The 13,263-nt window shown below is 47.2% G+C and overlaps 1 protein-coding gene across 1 annotated transcript in view; it reads right to left on the bottom strand.

Moving 5' to 3' along the window:
* The window catches only part of ITGA9 (integrin subunit alpha 9), a 329,418-nt gene that overhangs the window by 228,503 nt on the left and 87,652 nt on the right, over positions 1–13,263 (bottom strand). The gene's annotated exons all lie outside the window — the stretch shown is intronic.

Below are 13,263 nucleotides of genomic sequence, written 5' to 3'. Positions count from 1 at the left end.
AGAAGCCAGAGAACCTTAGTTCCAGGTGTGAGGGTGGTGGTAGGCAGTCTGAGGCGAAGCATTCACCCTGTCACTCACCCTCTTTCCTGCAAGATCATCTTCCTAGACTTTGTTTGATAAAAAGTGACATGGGCAGGTTTGAGCAACTTTTCTTTTATTTTCACTGAGCTGGCTATGTGCTTTCAATGTTGAAGTTGGAATAGTTTGTCAGTCAAAGTTTGTGTGACAGGAGGAGAAAAATAATGGCCAAATGGTCAAATTACAAATGGAGAAAGGACCCAAAAACACTGGGTATGGATAATTCGCTAATGAAATAATAAACTGGAGACACAGGAAGTGGGAAGGCTGAGCCCCACAAGAGCCAAGAAGCAGGGGCTTAGGAAACACCCAGCTGCCTGTGGCTGCAAGAAGAGGGTGTGGACCCCAAAATGGACTCCCATTCAACATAAGGAAGAATTTCGGCTCGTCCGCAATGTTCAACTCTGGTCACACCACTAAGGACTCTGGAAGTCCTCCCAGAACCAGTGGCTGGAGCTAAGAGTCACAGGTCATGGGCATTCCCCGCCTCTCTGCTGAGAACTGGAGGCATTCTACCAGCAGAGCAGCTATCTGCAGAGGTGAAGGCAGGTGAAGGCGTCCCATATAGGTGAAAAGCACTATCTGTGGCCCACGGAAAACACTGAAACCCCAATGCCAACACCAGAATCACTTAGTCTGCATGCTCACTTACTTCATCCACCATGTGTGCACTGAGTGTCTGAATAGTAACAGGCCAGCCACAGACATTCCTGGAAGGTCTGTGCTTGTTCCCGTGGGGAACGAACACAGATAATTACTCTATGTGGGCCTCATCATGAGTGGACTTCTTTGCCCACTCATTTGACCCGTTCTTCTTTAGCATGAATCAGCCCTCCCCCCTCCCCCCCCCCCAGCAGGGCCCTCCTAAGCTAAGCTTAACTGAACATTTGCCTAGTATGCAGACTGTAGGGACTCATCCACCACCTGAAGATGCTAATTGAGTCACAGCGTTAGTAACCTCAGGGCTCCCTCAAGGCTTCTAAAATATGAAAGGGATTTCAGAATCTCATGGCCACACGGGGATCTTCTGGCCCCAGAATCTCCAAGAATTTCTGAAGCCTGCAGCCTAATACGATGAGGAAGACTTCTGTTACAGCATCACAATGATTCTCAGAGCCTGGGGTGACAGAAACTATTCTTTACTCTCTGCTACTTCTTCAAAAGAGGATTAAAAGGCAGTTATACTTTTACTGGTTGAGGGCAGGGAAGATCCTTTATCAAAGATTGCTGAACATATAGCTGAGGGTCTGTCTCTAGGTTTTCTATTTTACTCCATTGATCTTCAGGTCTGTCTTTATCATGCTGTTTTAATTACTACCACTTTACAGTACAGTTTGAAATTGGGGAAAATGATGCCTTCCATCTTTTTCCTGAGGATTGCATTAGTTATTCAAAGTGAGAAGGTATTATCTCATATAAATTTCAGGAGTGTTTGTCCTGGGTATCTGTATAGGGACTGCAATGAACCTGTATGATGCTTTGGGGAGCATTGCCATTTTTGACAGTGTTAATTCTCCCAATCCGTGAGCAGGATATGTGTTTCCATTTCCTTATCATCTTTCATTTATTGAAGTAGTGTTTTGTAGTTTCCTTTGTACTGGTCTTTCACCTCCTTAGTTAAGCAATTCTGAGGTACTTGATTTTCTAAGGCACAATTGTGTATGGGATTTAAAAAAAACTCTATCTCTTTTATTTCATTATTTATGTACAGGAAATCCGTGGACCTTTTTGCTAGTGAATCTTGTAGCATGCCACTTTAAGGTACAAATATATTGTTTCTAAGAGCTTTTTTGAATTCCTTAGGGTTTTCTAGATATAGTATAGTCATCTGAAAATATTATTAGTTTGACCTCTTCCTTTCCTATCTGGATGCCCTGAATATCTTTTTTTTGCCTAATTTCTATGGCAAGTACTTCTAATATTATATTGAATAGAAGTGGTGATGGTGACAAGGGCAACCTTTGCCTTGTGTCTAATCTTAAAGGGAAGGATTTTAGTTTTCTCCACTGAATTTAACGTTTATTGTGGGCTTGTGATAAATGGCTTTGACTTGATCTCTCTCAAATGTGGGATATAAAGAAATTTCTTGAGGAATATCAAATGCACAATGGAAATATAATCAAGAGCATGAAAACTGGTCACCAGTAGAAAGCATGCCACTGGCATGAGGGTTGGGGACAGGGGGATGTGGGGCAGGCGGGGATAAGTTAAGGAATGGAACACTAGGACAATGGGGGAGGGGAAAGTGCCTGCCACAGAGGCAGACTGGAGGCAGGGTAGAAACTGGAGATACTAGTGGAGGATAGTGGGCACTGGGGAAAACACTGATGTTAGGATAATATATGCCTGAAACTCAATCATAAATATCCTTATAACATTGTGATCATGGTGATTCGATTAAGACAACAATAACAACACAGTTAACAGATACAAGGTGGGGGGGAAAGACAGGAAAGATCAAAGAGATGAAGGGGGAACCTCCATCCCCCCCTGGCCTATCCCTTGCTCTGAGCCCAATAAAACACATTTGAATGTTTCTCTAGCACAGAATTCATTAGATGTACACATGCACACACACAGAGACACACATGCACATACATGCACACATGCATGTGGACACAGTTGCACATAGGTACTCACAGTGAAACACATGCACACACGTCCACACTCATGGACACAGCTGCATACATGCATTAACAGAAGAGCATATGCATGCATATATACACAAATACACACAAACTTACATGTGCACACATCATGTACACACACACAAGTGGCTAAGAGTCTAGTTCCACTATTAACAAGATAAACTAAACAGTAATTTACCCAGAAGCATTCCTCCCAGAACCAGGACTTTCTCTTGCACAGATAAAATAGATCAACTTGCTTATAATTATAGTCACCATTTCTTGTGAGCCACGGTGTTGAGTTTATATAATTTGGTCACAGACTGATTTAGTTGCCAAAGGGAATTCAAATCCAAGAGTTTGCTGCTAATGAGTCATGCGATCATGAGTAAATGAAATGTTTTGTCTTAGATTCTAAAAATGGAGTTTTATTTTAATTTATAATATCAATTATATCTGGAGATCTTACAAACTAACTATAAAGGGTCAGAGACATAGTGTAATGGGTATGGTATCTGCCTTGCATGCGGCCAGCCCAGATTTGATCCTCAGCACCCTGATAGAGTCCCCTGAGCCCTACCAGGCATGAGCCCTGAGCATAGAGCCAAAAGTAAGCTCTGACCACAGACAGGTAGACCCCCAAGCCAAGTAAAGTATAAAAACTTTACCACATAGTGGGCATTCTATCACACATAGCCATGGTCACTATTATTGTGACTTTTCTTCTTAATAGTATGAATATATTTAGGGAGAAAAAGAAAACCCATTTTGGTTCCCCTCCGTGACAAAGGAAGGAAAAGAGGAAGGGAAATCTTTTAAATTATTTGGCTTAATCAGAGCTTTACATCAGGAGGTTCTTGGTTTTTAGGGGGCCGGGGAAGGGGACAGATTTCTGACATGGTTAAATCCAAACCACTCCATTGAAGTTCCACAAAAAGTGTGGAGAATGTCATGCTCAGTTAGTGGACTGCTGACCACACTGTCCTTTCAGCAACCAGCAGCAAGGGAGTATAGAAGTCTCAGCCCATATCAACCCTTTTGTACAGGCACACCCTCCAAGAGGCAAGCATCAGCAAGAGACGGCAGGTCACTCAAGGTTATCCCTCCGACAGAGTGTTACTGCTAAAACCATAACTCCCAGTCACTAGAGGGCATCTCACTCTCTGAGCAAGAGCAGAGGCTTTGGCGCCCTTCAGGACCCACTCCTCCTGAATGGATGCCAGATGACAACCTTCACCTCTGACTCCTTCCTGTCTCTCGGCACCTCTCCTAGGACCTTGCTTCACAGAGTATGGTCCACAGGCCAGCAGTGTTGGCATTGGGGAGCATGTTAATAATCTGTGCCCAATCTGCTGTACCAGGATGTACTTTAAACAAGGTCCTCAGTGGAAGATGCAAACACTGAAACTGGGGATCCTGGAGCCAGGAGCAATAACACAGTGTGGAGGGCACTTGCCTCGCATGTGGTCAACCTGGGTTTGTTTTCTGGCATTCCATATGGTCCCCTAAGCACTGCCAGGAGTAATTCCTGAGTGCAGAGCAAGTAATAACCCCTGAGCATAACTGGGTGTGCCCCAATAGCAAAACAAAATAAAACAAAACAAAAAACACCTGAGGATCTTTAATAAACTTGTTCATGGAAATAGCTAGGGAAAGACTTCCGACTGAAGGGAGAAAAGGTCAGTTGAGAAAATTCTTTTACCATGTGCCTACTTCCCTTTCTACTTATATTTCTCCATATTTTGTATTTTCTGATTCATTCTTATTATTTTCTCTTCATCATCTGCTTCTAATCACTAGGGGGAAAAAAAGAAAGAAAAATAATAGCCCCAGACACCTCTGAACCGAATCCTGACCCATTGTAGAAACAGAGGCAGCTAGGTAGAAAGACAGATTTATGAGGGAGAAGGAGAGAGAAAGGAAACCAGTGTTTACCAGGTCGCTATGAAGTTGGTTTTCTTCCCATTTTCATGAGAGGAAAGTGAAGCTCAGCAATAAAAGTGAAGCAATTTGTCCAAGACCATGTGGCTGACCACAGGGAAGCCTGCCCAACCCAGCCCATGCCATGCTAAGTGGGAAAATTGCTTCAATCCCTGTGCTTCACAAATGCCAAGTTGAAGACGAATCTCTCCACCCAGAACCTTCAAAGCTATTGGGAATGCAGGTTTCTATATACCAACAGCATCTTTCTAATCTTACAGTACAGTTGTCCCTTTCTACCAAGCAATATGGTCCCCCCATGCTGGGTGTGGCCCCTGAGCACAGAACCAAAAATAGCAGGGTGTGTCCTGAAAAAAATCTTGGCATTAAAAAAACGAATACAAATTAAAGTAAAAAATGGGTTCTTCAATGGTACTAACCACATTTCAAGTATTCTACTGTCACACAAACAGCGTCATGCGTATCAGATATAGTATGTTTCCATCATCACAGAAAGTCCAAAGGGACACAAAGCTCTATGCTTTAGGATCTGGAAGTCCAACTAGCACTGACATTTCCCTATGTCTCCTAAGATACAGGAAATTAATCTCTTAAGATATGGTCATAAGCTGTTATTGAAATCCTGGAGGTTCTTTCAAGGGAATTCAGATCCAAGGTGAAGCATTTCTTTGCCTTCCTGCTTCTTCATTCACCAACACAGAGGTCAAACCTCAATTATCATCCTGGGGCCATGGTGAGAAGGTACTTCTAGAAACGGATTTTCTGAGGCTTAATCCTCTTCCCTACCTCACTCCCTGAGTGAGCTCACCAGCTCTGATTTTTAAATAGCATCTCTCTGCTGATGACCAGGTTTATGGCTCCAAACCGGACCACTATTCAAACTGCAGGATCACATATGCACACCTCCATGTCAATCTCCAATAGGCACTTAAACTAGGTGCCTCTAACAACAAAATCCAGATGTTCCTCCCTCCCGTCCCTACCACACACCCCACCACTGCCTGAAAGCTGGTCCACTGGAAATATCTCCTGCTCCAGCTGAAGATACCAGTGACAATTCCATCTTTCCCGGTACTCAGGCTGCAAGTCCTGAGGTCACCTATGATATTTTTGAAGCATATGCAGAATTCAAACTTTCTCTCTACCTTTCCTGCCAGCACCCCACCATCTCCTTATCTCAAATGTTCCAGCATCTCCCAGCCATACTACGCTGAACCACCCCACACACAGCCATAGAAGTTCTTAAATACAGGACAGACCATGCTGCTGCTCTTGTCCAACTGCCACCTCACCCCAGCAAAGACTGACCTTCCCTTGACCTCTGAGGACTGGTAAGTACCCCACACCTACCACTGCCCTTTGGGCATCCTCATCTCTCACCTGCACCACTATTGCTCCCTCCCCTCTGCTGAAACATGTCAAACACTTCAGGACCCTCTCAAAATACTTCCTCTGGAATCTACTGTGCTATTTCTCTCCATCTTCATAGACACCTTCATTCAACTCTCACCCTCTCCCTGAGGTCACCCTGCCCACTCTAGCTCTACCTTGGAATTCCAACCATCCCCTAAGTCTCTTCCATAGCCCTCTCTACCATCTTCTAACTTGCTGTACTTCTTGGTGACAGCCATTGTCCATCTCCTTCTACTAGAGCATGCGCTCTGGTGCTGAGGGCTCACATAGTCAGCACATAGTAGGTACCCAGCACCTCATTTCCCAAATAAGTGCATGGTTAGGAGAACTGCAGCCTTGGGCTACTGGAATAACATCAACAACTTCTTTCCCAAAAAATTTTTGCTAGGAAATGTCACCTTGATAGACTTCAGCCCCCATAGACAGATCCTGGCTTTTGGCATTGCATGGAATTCCTGCAGGAGTTAACCCAGAACAGTCACCACCCTCCAACGGATGCTGTGACAGGCGCCCAATCTTAGCATGCTGCTTAGCTCAATGGGGGCCTCACCTCCCCCTACCTCCCTTATGGTCATTCCCAAACATTCATTATTCATTAGAATTTGAGCCACTTCCTTAGCCTCCAGCAGCCAGCCTGAGAGTCAGGCCCAGATGTCTAGAAGTGACCATATGGGCCTCTGTCTTCATGGGGAAAGGTTCTAGGTAAGTTGGCCCCACTCCCACCTCCACTGGCCATGCCAGGGCCTTGCCCTAGGAGGCAGCAGTGTCTCAGCTGCTCTTGGTTTTATTATACTGGACAACCATCAATGTTCATGATGGTAGAGACCTTACTGTCCTTCCCCGACATATCTATGGTGGAAACGCAGTCAGTTATGGGCTGTTCACATTTTCCCCAGCTCCATACTCAGTGGAGCTGAGTACAGTACTGGGAAAAACATGTTGGTTGCTTGATTTCAGTCATCGTGGAAATATTCATGCCAAAGGAATAAGCAAACTGATTGCATGAAGTCAGGTTTGCTCTGCGGAGAACTAGCTGGGCTACATATCCCGCAGTTGTTATACCACTGCTTCAAAATACACTCACCAAAAGTTGTCAGTCCCAGAGGCCATGTGCTACTGGTCCCTGGACACTATTCATCTACCTCCTGTTTCTTTGGGCTTTTTCCATATTGCTCTGTAAATGGACACATGCTAACAGAGCACAAAGGTCTGATTTCTTCACTTTGCCTAATGCGTTATGACATCTTATTATCTCATTCCTACTTTGGACAAACTTGCAGGCTATCAAATGTAGCCTGCCCACAGGGCAGAGTCTGGCAAACTCCCCGTGGCGTACCAATATGCCAAATACCAGTAACAATGATGGGTCTCATTCTCCTAAAGAGCCTTGAATATAATCTCAGGGCTAGGATGAAAGAGACGTTACTGGGGCCTGCTCGAGGCAATCGACGAATAACAGGATGAATGAATGAATGAATGAATGCGTTAGCCATCCAGCCACGCAAATGTGCCTCTTCATGCACATTCTCCATGATGGCTGAGTAGCCCATCGTACAGACTTGCCAAATCTGCTTGTTCATTCTGCTGCTGGACACTTGAAAAAAGAAAAGAAAGTGGCACCATAAGTTGCTGCAGTGTGCGGCCACTTGGGTGAAAGCAAAGGGGGTGTGTGTTTTGTCTGTTTGTGGACATGCTCTTTAAATACATGAAACAAGAACCAGAAGGACTTTGGGGAAAAAACAGTGGCTTAGAGCCACCTTTTCTTTGGATTTGTTGGGATGATTCAAACATTTTTCCCCTCTCTATGTGTGTACACACCCAATTCAAAGAGGGAAGTTTTGGAACAATCTCTGTATGAGGTCTGCATGCCCTTTCCCCAAACTTTGCCACCTTTCAAGTCATTTTTCTGACTTATCAAGCAAGAGCTTTAACATGCTCTCTTCCAGATAAGAAAGGAAACTGCACTTTTCCTTCCTCCTCCTCCTTACAGAGTTCTTAGTGATTTCAACTTAATCTCCCTTCCTTAATTACCTGTTCCTTAAACCAGAAAATAAAGGCCTCCAATGTCTCTGAAAACTGCATTAAAGGATTCAAATGCTCCGCCAACTCAGCTCACATAACGCCTGGAGCTTACTGCTGAGGCGTTCCCCAGGATGTGAGCTGGAGACAAAGCAGAACAACTGAACAGGCCACAGGAGACCTCTGAGAAGGGCTGGGAGGCTCATGAGTGTCCTGTGCAGGGCTAGGCAGAGCACTGTCTCTCTTGCTGATTTCTCTAGCAATACTAAAGAGGGATCCTGTGGACATCTGCAGCTACTCAGAAAAGCCAATATGCTTTCCCATTCTCTTGGCCCATGTAAAGCGGATGTTCTTCCTCTCCACGTTGAGTCCTGTTGTTGGCTCTTTTGACTTACCCGACATGTGGTTTTGCTCACCAAATGATACCTAAGGTTCGTGGAGGATGTCACTGGTAGGTCTGGGCTTCCTTATCTCCCACTAGACCCAGAACTGCCAGGCCGGTTTCCCAGCTTCTAAAGCAGCTATTCATGTGCTTGTCACCCAGAAGCATCTGGTTTCACAAGGACTGGCTGCCACACGGTGCAGGACCTGGTAGGCACAGTCACCATCCAGGTGAATGTGCATGGACCCCAAAACTGTGGAGGCCCAACAGAGAACACATGTCAGGGGTCAAGCACTCCAAGCTCCTTTCCTCGCCACTTCATGGAAGCCCTTCTAGAGGAAGTTCAGAGAAACGTGAATCAACCCCAAAGCTAGCCAGACCCTTCCTTGGATCCCACCCTCCAGCTGACCCAATCAATCATTTCATCAACTTCGTTTTGACACATTCACTTTGTGTTCATGTGTACTGGGGTCCTGTGCCCAACTTCCAATGGGGGTTCTTTGGAGTAGCTGATCATGCAACAATAAAGTCTCCTGGAGACCCCACAGGACTCCGTGAATCCAGCTCTCTCTGCTCAGATCTGCCCATCTCCCCAGAGTACTCCCAACTCCCAACACTTTCAAATGCCACTTCAAGCGCTAGGTGGTGACCTCTGCTTCTAACCGACCAGCTCCCCATCTCAGGAGGCCAGGATCTTACCAGAATCCAGGAACCCAGGCTTCTTGCTAGACAGCAATTCTTACAAGGCTAAAACTCAGGAACAGCCAGAGGGAAGAGAAACACAGAACAAGGATGGGGACAGCAGCATCCGGCCCCTCCCAGGCACTCTGTTCTCCCCAAGTCTCCATTCATTCACCAACTCAGATATCCAAGCTCCTTCTTCTTGGTTTCTCATGGCCCAGAACATTCAATCAATGACCATTAGCCACTGAACCTGACCTCCACCCCGTATCCTCCTCAAAGGTCACAGGTTAGCCTCAATTTAGGTGTTTTTCTGACAGTTCCATTCATTAACAGGAGACACCTGCCCCATCACTACTTTTAGAAAATGTTGAGGATCTGGGGGAACTTTGAGTCAGAATACGAATAACAAGCCATGAGGGCCAGAGTGCACACTTTGTTGGGGAGCCCTGGATTAGAATCCCAGTACTATCTGCTTCCCTGATCAACACCAGGTTTGGCCCCCAAACAACAGCAGCAACAATAACGCCCCGCAAAAACATTATTCGTACACATATGTATGTATACATAATATATATCAATTTTGTTATTCAAATGACGTGCATATCCAATAAATCACAGCCATAGCCCATCATTCCCAAAGCAGGAGCCAGGCAGCACGGGCATTCTGAGGAGGCAGAAAGTCAGAGTGGCTAGCCAGGGCTAGGATAACTGTGGACCCCTGGGCCTTGAAGAGTGACAGCCCTCAGTAGGCAAGAAGGAAGAGGCCTGCCCAGTGGGGACTCAAAGCTGCCCATGGCACAGGGATCTGGCTCTGTGTCCAGAAAGTTCTTCTTGGGTCATGACCCCTTTGGTGCTTGCCCCTGCATCAGGGAGCAAACTCAGGCAGTGCCGCCGGGTCTGGACCACTTCCCCAGTTGCCCTTTCCACCTCAGGAAGAGCCAGCCACATCCTAGGGGACTTTGGCGAAGGAAATCCAGTTAAAAATTAGTGACATGGTTGTGTCTTCAGTTTTTTTACTTTTACAAATAGTCATTTCCTATTTTGGCATGCCATGATTAACATTTGGCTTACAGAGTGGTATATCATTTCTTTTAAAATTACTTAAGGCCCTACCTCACATGCTGGGGGATTAGGCAGCTTGGGATGGGAGATGTGTGCTGAAAGTAGACTGTAAACCGAACACGATGGCCACTTAATACCTCTATTGCAAACCACAATACCCAAAAGGAGAGAGAGAGCAAAAGGGAATGCCCTGCCACAGAGGCAGGGTAGGGTTGGGGGGGGGGGGTACTGGGACCATTGGTGGTGGAGAATGGGCACTGGTGGAGAGATGATCATTGTATGACTGAAACGCAAGCATGAAAGTTTGTAAGTTTGTAACTGTACCTCACAGTGATTCACTAATAAAAATTTCAAAAAAAATTACTTAAGGCCCTAAATGAGCTGACTTATTGGAGGACAGACAAGGGGGACATGGCCAGAAGAAGAGGTTTAAGAACCCCCAAGAAAAAATGAAGACCAGGCCGGTGTCACTCAATGTCTGAGGAAAGTCCCCATGCTGACCTCTGAGGGCAGTAGTTCCCAAGATGCTAGGGTGAGTATCAGACCAGAGAGAAAGAGTAGTAGTTCACTTTGACAAGAACCTGAGCTTCGTAAGAGTGTAATGAAGAAGATGGGGCTAAAAGATAAACTGAGGCAAGTGGTGGGAGCCCCGATGCCGAGGGGAGGGGTGTGGTCTTTCTCCCCTCTGTGGCTGGTGGGAGCTACACAGTTGTCTCTGGCTTACCTCACCAGCAGCTGGGAGCCCATCACCCAGACTCGGCTGGTCTGGGAGTGGAGAGAAGACAAGGCTTGGCACGGGGACACAGAGGCCAAGAAGGCAAGAGGGGCCTGTCATCACAGAAGGAGTCTCTGCAGACCCTGGCAGGCATGGACAGGAGCCAGCCTGGAACTGCACCTGCCTGCGAGGCCTCCCTCCAGTGACAGAGCTGTTTCTCGCATCTCTGGAAGGAAAGCTTCTGGGGAGAAGCAGCGGGCGGGGTAGTTTGGAATAGACTTAAAGACGAAAAAGACACAAACACCTACAGACAGCCTAAACACTGCACACCCCGCCCGCCCCAGGCTCTGCTGCCCAGATGGTGTGTGATAAGCCTGGAGCCTTCTTTCCTTTATCCTCCTTCCACCCTCTGTAAAGTGGAGAGCCTTCTCTCTGCCCTCCAGAGAAACTCTGCCCCACAGGAACCTGCCATGAGCACCCTTCTCACCCTCCACCCAGACTCCAGAGGGCTCAGGGGGTCCCATTGCTCTCTCATATTGCCCTTGCCTAGGTCACCACCAGACCCATTGCTTCCGCTGCTGTTAGCCCTCAGCAGGGGGACACCCAGCCTCAGTCCCAGCCCCCTCCACTGCAGGGCCACCCCAGCCTACACCTCAAAGCTCCTTCTCTATCATCTCTAGCCCAGATGGAGATGGGAAGGGGAGAAATCTTTCTCGTGGCTATAAACTACCAGCTGCCTGGAGAAGTTTGTCTTGGGGGCCCTCCAGGACTCAGAGGCATGTACCATACCCTGGAATCCCACTACTGGGGCCTCCTTACAGGAGAAAACAGCCTCCACGTCTGGTGGCAAGGGAGGCCTGCAGATGTGTCCTTCTCTAAAATGGACCTATATCATCATGAGAGGGTGTGTGCTCACCCCACCCCTGGCTGCTGTCCCATCTCTCTCCACATTGGTAGAGTGTGGACCAATCATGGTGTGCCATTGGTGGGATGGGTAGATAGAACCTGGACTCCCGCCATGCCAGCAAAAAGCCCCGGTAAACCTGAGCTTCTTATGAGCCGGGTTTCCTGTAAACACAGCCCACACAGGCTCAGGGAACACTCGTAGCACAAAGAGATGAGCCACTGCTTCTCTGAGAGTCAGGTCAAACTTAAGCCCCTCTCCCCCCTCCTTCTTTTCCCCTCTGCTGACTCATGGCTGGAATCAGAAAGTAAAAGGACTCGCACAACTCTGGGGAGCATCAATCCAAAGCAGCCTCCAGCAACAGCAGCCATTCCTCTGCTTCCAGCACAGCCCGGCATCTTCTGAGCATGTCTCCTGAGCCCAGAATCCCTACACGCAAAGGGTACCTCTTAGCCAGAGCCAGAGTCACAGCAAACCCTGGAGAGAAGCATGTATATGTGGAAGACTGTAGTCATCAGGCATGGGGATCCCACGAGATGACAAACGTCCCCGGACAGTGGTAGCAAGCACAGTCCTGCCATGTCTGAACAGAGCCTGTCCCCAGAGGCCACACACCCATGGGCTCACCCCCGGGATTTGAGGTCAGCGAAGACCTAAAGGGGCAGCTGGCTGGTTGGCATAAGAGGCGCATGAATTACTTTATTCATGGCCTTCTCGGGGGGCCTCAGAGCAGCTGGTCTGGGCAGGCCCAGCACGAGTCCTGGCTGAGGACAGAGCCAGCCCCAGTGAAAGCATCTCAGGGCCATGGACTCACTGGCTCTGGGCCAGGCCACGAGCTGTGGTTGTGTGAGGCATTTCTCCACACACGACCCAGAAACATGGAGAAGCGGCTGCTAGCCTCCTGCTCCGGCTCCAACAACACATCCCACAACAACGCCACGTCTCCAATCTGCAGGCTATATTTTGCTACCACCATTCAGACACCAACAGCTAATAATACTCTGTTGAACCCAGTGAAGTGGGTATTTTTTATAAGTGAAATCTGTCAGGCCATTGACGATTATTCAGCACAACCAAATAATAATGCTACGCTTCAGACTTTCTGCTTGGTTGGGTCCACTGAGCACATCTGTCATGTAATGTTTCATTTTGGTTGGTAGGTATGCCGGATACACTGAACACAGGGTTTCCGAGATGCTAGGGTTGATTTATGTAACCACCTGTCAAGGTGATCAGCACCATTTCCGTTCATTCCACCTGCAGGTGTGCTGGGTTTGTGGGGGTTTCCATGCCCTCTCCCACAGTTTAGGGGCTGACCAATCTTGAACCATCTGGCACTGCCAGAACTCCTTGCCAGCACCTGCCTGAGCTGAGGCTAACTCGCAGCTAATCAAAGCCTGCCCTCCCAAATTAGCAGCCAAGTGTATTTGACAAACAA

The sequence above is a fragment of the Sorex fumeus genome, unplaced genomic scaffold (genome assembly GCF_029834395.1).
Source record: "Sorex fumeus unplaced genomic scaffold, SorFum_2.1 ptg000072l, whole genome shotgun sequence".
Lineage (NCBI taxonomy): Eukaryota > Metazoa > Chordata > Mammalia > Eulipotyphla > Soricidae > Sorex > Sorex fumeus.
The sequence above is the reverse complement of the archived record's forward strand: the minus strand, read 5'-3'. Positions and strand labels throughout refer to the sequence as shown.